Source organism: Hyalella azteca, unplaced genomic scaffold, assembly GCF_000764305.2.
Source record: "Hyalella azteca isolate HAZT.00-mixed unplaced genomic scaffold, Hazt_2.0.2 contig10411, whole genome shotgun sequence".
NCBI classification, from domain to species: Eukaryota; Metazoa; Arthropoda; class Malacostraca; order Amphipoda; family Hyalellidae; genus Hyalella; species Hyalella azteca.
Genome location: NW_025940453.1, coordinates 96,974 through 103,967, shown reverse-complemented (window position 1 = coordinate 103,967; position 6,994 = coordinate 96,974).

Sequence of the window (6,994 nt, the reverse complement as noted above, 5' to 3'; positions counted from 1 at the left end):
AAAATTATATTAGAATCATATTCAAATCGATACAAACATATTACAATTGTTGCGATCATGTTCGCAGAACTATGATCATGCATAATAATGAGCAACGAAAAGTGATGTTAGAAACCTGAAAAGTTTTCAGTTGTTGACTTCAGTTTTCAGTTTTTTTACTTTTTTCTGACAACAAAAGTTTTCAGTTGTTGTCAAAAAAAGTTTTCAGGTGACTCAAGCAACTTGACTGCAGGAAAAGTTTTCAGTTGACAAGCAACTTGACTGCAGGAAAAGTTTTCAGTTGACAAGCAACTTGACTGCAGGAAAAGTTTTCAGTTGACAAGCAACTTGACTGCAGGAGAAGTTTTCAGTTGACAAGCAACATGACTGCATGGCAATGGCTGCAAGTGCTGCGTGACAAGCAATAAGATCGTCGAATTACACAGCGAGTTTGTCGCCTATAGTGTGTGTATAGACACGCGCCCCCACGCATACAAGTCTTCAATACACAGCACCACACAATCAACAAAACTATTCAACACATTCAACAAAACTATTGTACAAAATCAACAGAACTATTCATAATTTGGCATGGCACCCTCCGCCGCTGTCGCGGTATTGAAAATGAATTGGATAAAATCGCAAGTGAGGGAGCTGACAGTGTCACTGAAGTGGAATAGTTTAATCTTTATTAACGAGAAAAATATTCAAGAAAACTGGTAAAAATTTAAAAATTTGTTTTGTGTTTTTATTATCTCGTTATTTTCTAACATTAACGTCAGATAATTAAATTAATTAGTCTCTCCAAAGGACAATTGTAACTACGCGCTATTTGTCCATTTGAGGTATCGAGTTTACATCCGCGTTTTTCTTGGGGCCTTGCTAAAGAAAAGTTGAAACGGTGGCTATAATATTTGCTGTTATGTGTAACTGCTGCTGCTGTTACGTCGAAGTGCTGCTGCTGTTACGTCGAAGTGCTGCTGCTGTTACGTCGAAGTGCTGCTGTTGTTACGTCGAAGTGCTGCTGCTGTTACGTCGAAGTGCTGCTGCTGTTACGTCGAACTGCTGCTGTTGTTACGTCGAAGTGCTGCTGCTGTTACGTCGAACTGCTGCTGCTTTTACGTCGAACTGCTGCTGCTGTTACGTCGAAGTGCTGCTACAAACCACAATCCATATGCGCGGCACACGCTACATGATCTCGCATGCTATGCACGAGCGTCTCTGAAGTGAAGCTTGCAACTCCACTGCAGTGAGTTGACTCGCGTTAAAAAGTGCGGCTGGAGCTGCCCAGGTATGGTACGAACAAACCGTTAACCGTTGACCGTTCTTACACGTGACTTGGCTAAACAGGTTATAGTGGAGGCTGTGGGGTTAGGGAACTCGTTAACCGTTTGTATGTCAAAGTTGTTGCGTTATTAAATCATAGAGATTAAATCGTTATCATTCGTGTTAGTCTTTATTTGGCTCGCTGAAGTCTCATCAATAAAGTAGCGATGTGCACATGTGCCGCAGATGTTGTCCAAAGAGTCCAGTAAACATTTTATCGGAATTTCTTCACACTTATACTACAGTTTCATTTCATCGCATAGAGTAAATCGCCTGAACGCTTCCAGGGAATCTTGTATTTTTATTTAAGTATTTTATCTAAAGATGTGCTGAGTCACCAGTGATGTAATTTGATTCGTTTTGCTGTTGACTTTGTCCACTTCATACAATTCCGACACGTGCGGCCTGAGGCTTTCCTGGAATTGTTTAATTGTTGATATAAACTGTGCTTCTTGTTTGGAGATCCAATTCGTTCAGTAATGCAGAACAAAGGTTCGTGTGCTCTATAATTAAAAAGCATTCTTCATTAATTCATATAATATAAAGAATAGAATCGCATCGAGTAATTTCACGTCTAAAGTGAGAGTTTCTGGCACGTTTTCTAAACGATGTGAGCTCTGATGAAATCCTGCTTCTGATTCTTAGAAGTTGTCTAGCTGCCAGAGTGGAATTTTAGATAGAACTGAGTAGAAGATATAAGAACGGTATATATAGAACGGTATTCTGAGCATAGACTCAGAATACCGAGTTTTTTTATTAGTATTGCTTGACCGTTATTATGCAAATTCCCTAGCTAGTCCTCATGTTTCAACAAGGCTATCGATATATTCACTATCGTTAAAAATATTACACAATATGACCCATACCCATGTTTCAAGTAGAGATCCACGCAACGTCAGTTGCCCAGTACTCAATTTTGTACTTAGATTGACACGTTGAGTACTCAACGCGTATAAATTGTTCTACATTTCTTCTTATTGTGTGAACCAGTTCACTGAATTGCCTCTATAAGTCCACACTGCATTATACTTGCTCTCGAAGGTTCAATTGTCTATCGTCCGATCAAGGCTTGCAAATGGATGCATTTCATAACAATCCATCGCAAAGATGGATTTTCTTTCCATTTTACAACCTGGAAGCTCATCTCCAGTTTCTCGCGAGGTTTCGAATGTCGCATCCACGTTAAGTTCGCTCCTCCGAATCATCTCTATACAAGCAGCAACTAAAAGTATGTTAGAATACAATGCAGGTTAAAAATATGTTAGGAAAAAAAGAGGTTAACAGTATCTTAGGATATAATACGCAACTTGTGGAAGTTATTAGTGAATGTGGCATCATCAAAACATAATTTTCTCAATGGCTCCAGGTGACGAGGTTAAGTAGATAAATAACTAGGGTCCACTTGTTGCTAACTACATAGTTTACGGACCACAATGGCAGTTTACTTGCTAGGATGAGACGTACGTGACAATAATGATGGAAGGACGCCTATGACTATACACGTCCAGAACGGAAAGAGCAGCAGATGCAGCGTGACTTGCGTTGTATTCGTCGTCGGCCGACAAGTTCACAACCACATGCACTACTCCTCTGTATCGAGACCGTTCGTTTACTCCAGTGGTTACCAATTGAAGCGGGCAGCATCGCCCCCCTGGGGGCGGTAAAAAGATCTGGGGGGGGGGCATGAGGAAGAAGAGTGCCGCAGTCCGAAGTCAGAGGTTCCAAAGTTTGTTTGACGATTTGTACACAACACGTGCAGCACATGACTCCCAACGATGTGTTTTTCCACCCAGATCAGGGCTTTTTGAGCCTCTCCTGGGTTTCTATTGTAAGTTTCTAAAATGTGTAAAATCTGGGTTTTTTGTGTGTCTGTGGAAGGCGCTATGTGACTATTATGTGTCTGTTGGGGGCGCTAGGAATTCACTGAGAAGCACGGGGGCACGCAGCCTGCAAAAGTTTGGGATCCTCTGGTTTATTCCATTTGCTAATTACACAAGAATATAAATATTAAGAAAATTCATCTTACTTGTTTGGAATATTAGTGAATTTTCCTTTTTGTTAACTTTTCTTAAACTGTACGATTCATGTATATATTTTCATATCACATCGAGTTTTTATTAAATGATCGTTTGCAAGCTAATATTCATCTCAATATTGCATGCGAGTGTTCATGAGTAATTGATTGTTGTGCAATTCATGTTTTTTATCGTAATTTTCATCTTTACTTTAGAAGTGTTCTAATGTTATATCTGACTTTTTCTGCTATATTTTCCTCCTGACTGCACACACTTGCCTTGTGTTTATTACTTGATAATTCTCGACCAGCTTAATGAAGCAAATTAAAATCAAAGTGTTATTACTTCGAGCAGATCATTTTTAGTCAATTATTGTGTGAATATCCTGAATTCTGGAACGCTACACTCAAAGAATAAGTGAGACTTCGTTAAAATATTGATGCACTTTGTGTCTAAACTGAATCATCTTTACTCAGTTTGGTCCGGCTAATGACCGTATCAGTGCTACGTCTGCTCTCTGCTTGTGATATGGGTAAAAAAATTGACACAATGTGACCCATTCATTTTCCTGAGTATTTACTGTCAATAAAAAGTTCTGTCGTCCTCCAGTATTTACCATGCTTGAACTATTATTTGTTCAACCATGTATTAGTTTAAAAATGTATTATTACCACTTAACAATGTATTATTACTTGAACGCATGCATGTATTTATGGGTAAAAATAGTTGACACTATTTTGACAATGTGACCCATTCATTTTTAGCGCATTTTCTCATTTATGGAAAAAATGCACTATTGTGCTCGCCATGTCCGTCTGTCTGTCCGTCCGTGACTTCAAGTTTTCGTCGACTAGAAAATGTGCTCTCTGTCACTCGCTGCAGTGAGTACTGAGTTATATTTTCCTGATTATTTACTGTCAATACAAAGTTCTGTCGTCCTCCAGGTTTCTGGAGCGAGCTGCTAGGTGTTGGTGAGCTGTACTACGAGCTCGGGGTGCAGATCGTGGAGTTGTGTGTCGCCACGACCCACCTTAACGGCGGACTGCTGCCCCTACACGACGCCCTTAGGAGGCTTAACGCCAGGGGCGCTCGCAAGACCAACCCCATAGCCGCGTCAGTAGCATAATGTTGTGTTAGTGTGTAATTTATCGTAATGTTATGCTAGTGTGTAATTTATCTTAATGTTGTGCTAGTGTGTAATTTATCTTAATGTTATGCTAGTGTGTAATTTAGCGTAATGTTGTGCTAGTGTCTAATTTATCTTAATGTTATGCTAGTGTGTAATTTAGCGTAATGTTGTGCTAGTGTGTAATTTATCTTAATGTTATGCTAGTGTGTAATTTAGCGTAATGTTGTGCTAGTGTGTAATTTATCTTAATGTTATGCTAGTGTGTAATTTAGCGTAATGTTGTGCTAGTGTGTAATTTATCTTAATGTTATGCTAGTGTGTAATTTAGCGTAATGTTGTGCTAGTGTGTAATTTATCTTAATGTTATGCTAGTGTGTAATTTAGCGTAATGTTGTGCTAGTGTGTAATTTATCTTAATGTTATGCTAGTGTGTAATTTAGCGTAATGTTGTGCTAGTGTGTAATTTATCTTAATGTTATGCTAGTGTGTAATTTAGCGTAATGTTGTGCTAGTGTGTAATTTATCTTAATGTTATGCTAGTGTGTAATTTAGCGTAATGTTGTGCTAGTGTGTAATTTATCTTAATGTTATGCTAGTGTGTAATTTAGCGTAATGTTGTGCTAGTGTGTAATTTATCTTAATGTTATGCTAGTGTGTAATTTAGCGTAATGTTGTGCTAGTGTGTAATTTATCTTAATGTTATGCTAGTGTGTAATTTAGCGTAATGTTGTGCTAGTGTGTAATTTATCTTAATGTTATGCTAGTGTGTAATTTAGCGTAATGTTGTGCTAGTGTGTAATTTATCTTAATGTTATGCTAGTGTGTAATTTAGCGTAATGTTGTGCTAGTGTGTAATTTATCTTAATGTTATGCTAGTGTGTAATTTAGCGTAATGTTGTGCTAGTGTGTAATTTATCTTAATGTTATGCTAGTGTGTAATTTAGCGTAATGTTGTGCTAGTGTGTAATTTATCTTAATGTTATGCTAGTGTGTAATTTAGCGTAATGTTGTGCTAGTGTGTAATTTATCTTAATGTTATGCTAGTGTGTAATTTAGCGTAATGTTGTGCTAGTGTGTNCAGTCAGACACCACGAGCTCAGCGGTGGGGCGCTCAGGAACAATCCCCCTAGGAGCGCGAAATCCCATAGGACTTCTGACGAGCACAGACACCCGTCAGAAGTCCCCCCTGAGCGCTTTTCGAAATGTTTCTGTAATCATATGTAGTTATAAATTATTTTTCAACCCTTGTCTGACTGTACTGATACGAATGTACTACCCTCGATACTAGGGTAATGTTGCGAAATTGTACAGACTGACGGGGGCTAAGAAGCAATGCAATATTATAGTTATTCTCTAATTGTATTTTCTGAATTCATAGCGGCTCCTGAAATTTATACCCTCGTTACTCTACGCAACTGGGCCTATACTTTCAAATAAAGTTAAGGGATCGTAAGTTCATCAGCCAATCATTGACGACCTTTCAAGCAAAATCCACCAATCATAGACAAGAAAATAGAGCGTAAGTACTTACGTTCACTTAGCGAGTTTTGAAAGTATGGCCCCTGGTGACGATAAGAAATCTTTTGGCGTGGCTGTTGCCATCTCCTCCATCACTTCATCTCCACCATTCACCTCATCCCATTTCCATCCCTCGCTTCATCCCATCTCTAACCCATGGTTGAACTATATAAGGTTGACCCACGAGGAATTCCGTCTTCCAGTTCAGCTTTCTTGTTACGTCACGTAGATCGAGAAACGTAAACAAACCCGTCACTCCCATGACAGATTGGTCGACTGGTTTGATCGCAATTCGGTGATTGGTTAATGCCCGTGACGTCACTGAGATCAGTGACGTCACGAGCCAACAATGAACTATATCCGCAAAACTGGGCTTCTGATGTGTCAACCTTATACTAGTTAAACAATGCTCAAACCTTCCCATCCTTCACCTCATCCCATCCCATCAACACCTCATGACATTGAACCTGACCTCATTACATGGGATGAAGTGCAGCAGAAATGGGATGAGATGATGAGGTGAGGGGCAAGGGATGGGGTGAGTGGTCGTCTCCATCCCTTTCCTTGCTCTGCAATTCATTCTGCTTGTTCTCTTCCTTCAGCCGAGATGAATGATTGTCATGTTAATTTAACCAAATCAAACGATAAATGAAGAACGGTCGAGGTGCAGGCTGGATATCTTGTGTAAATAATGGCATATTTATAGCAACCAATAGTATTACTGGTCGCAAAGCTGAGTATTCTGTGTGAATAGTGTAAGGTTAACAGCGGCTTATCACAATTTTTAACAAACCCTCTCACAATGCCGCTATTTTTACAGGTTTGTTCACCTATTCATAGTGTCTTTATACATTGTAACAACTCAGAAGTAAAGGATTCTATTAGCAGCACAATTTGCTCTCCTCTACGAAGTCGGAAATTCACAAGTCTGATTCCCAAGGCAGTGAAGTTCTCACAAGAAACTGTGACTGAGAAATACAAACCAGAGATAATACAATACGGATGGATGTAGGTAAAAAACGCTGCA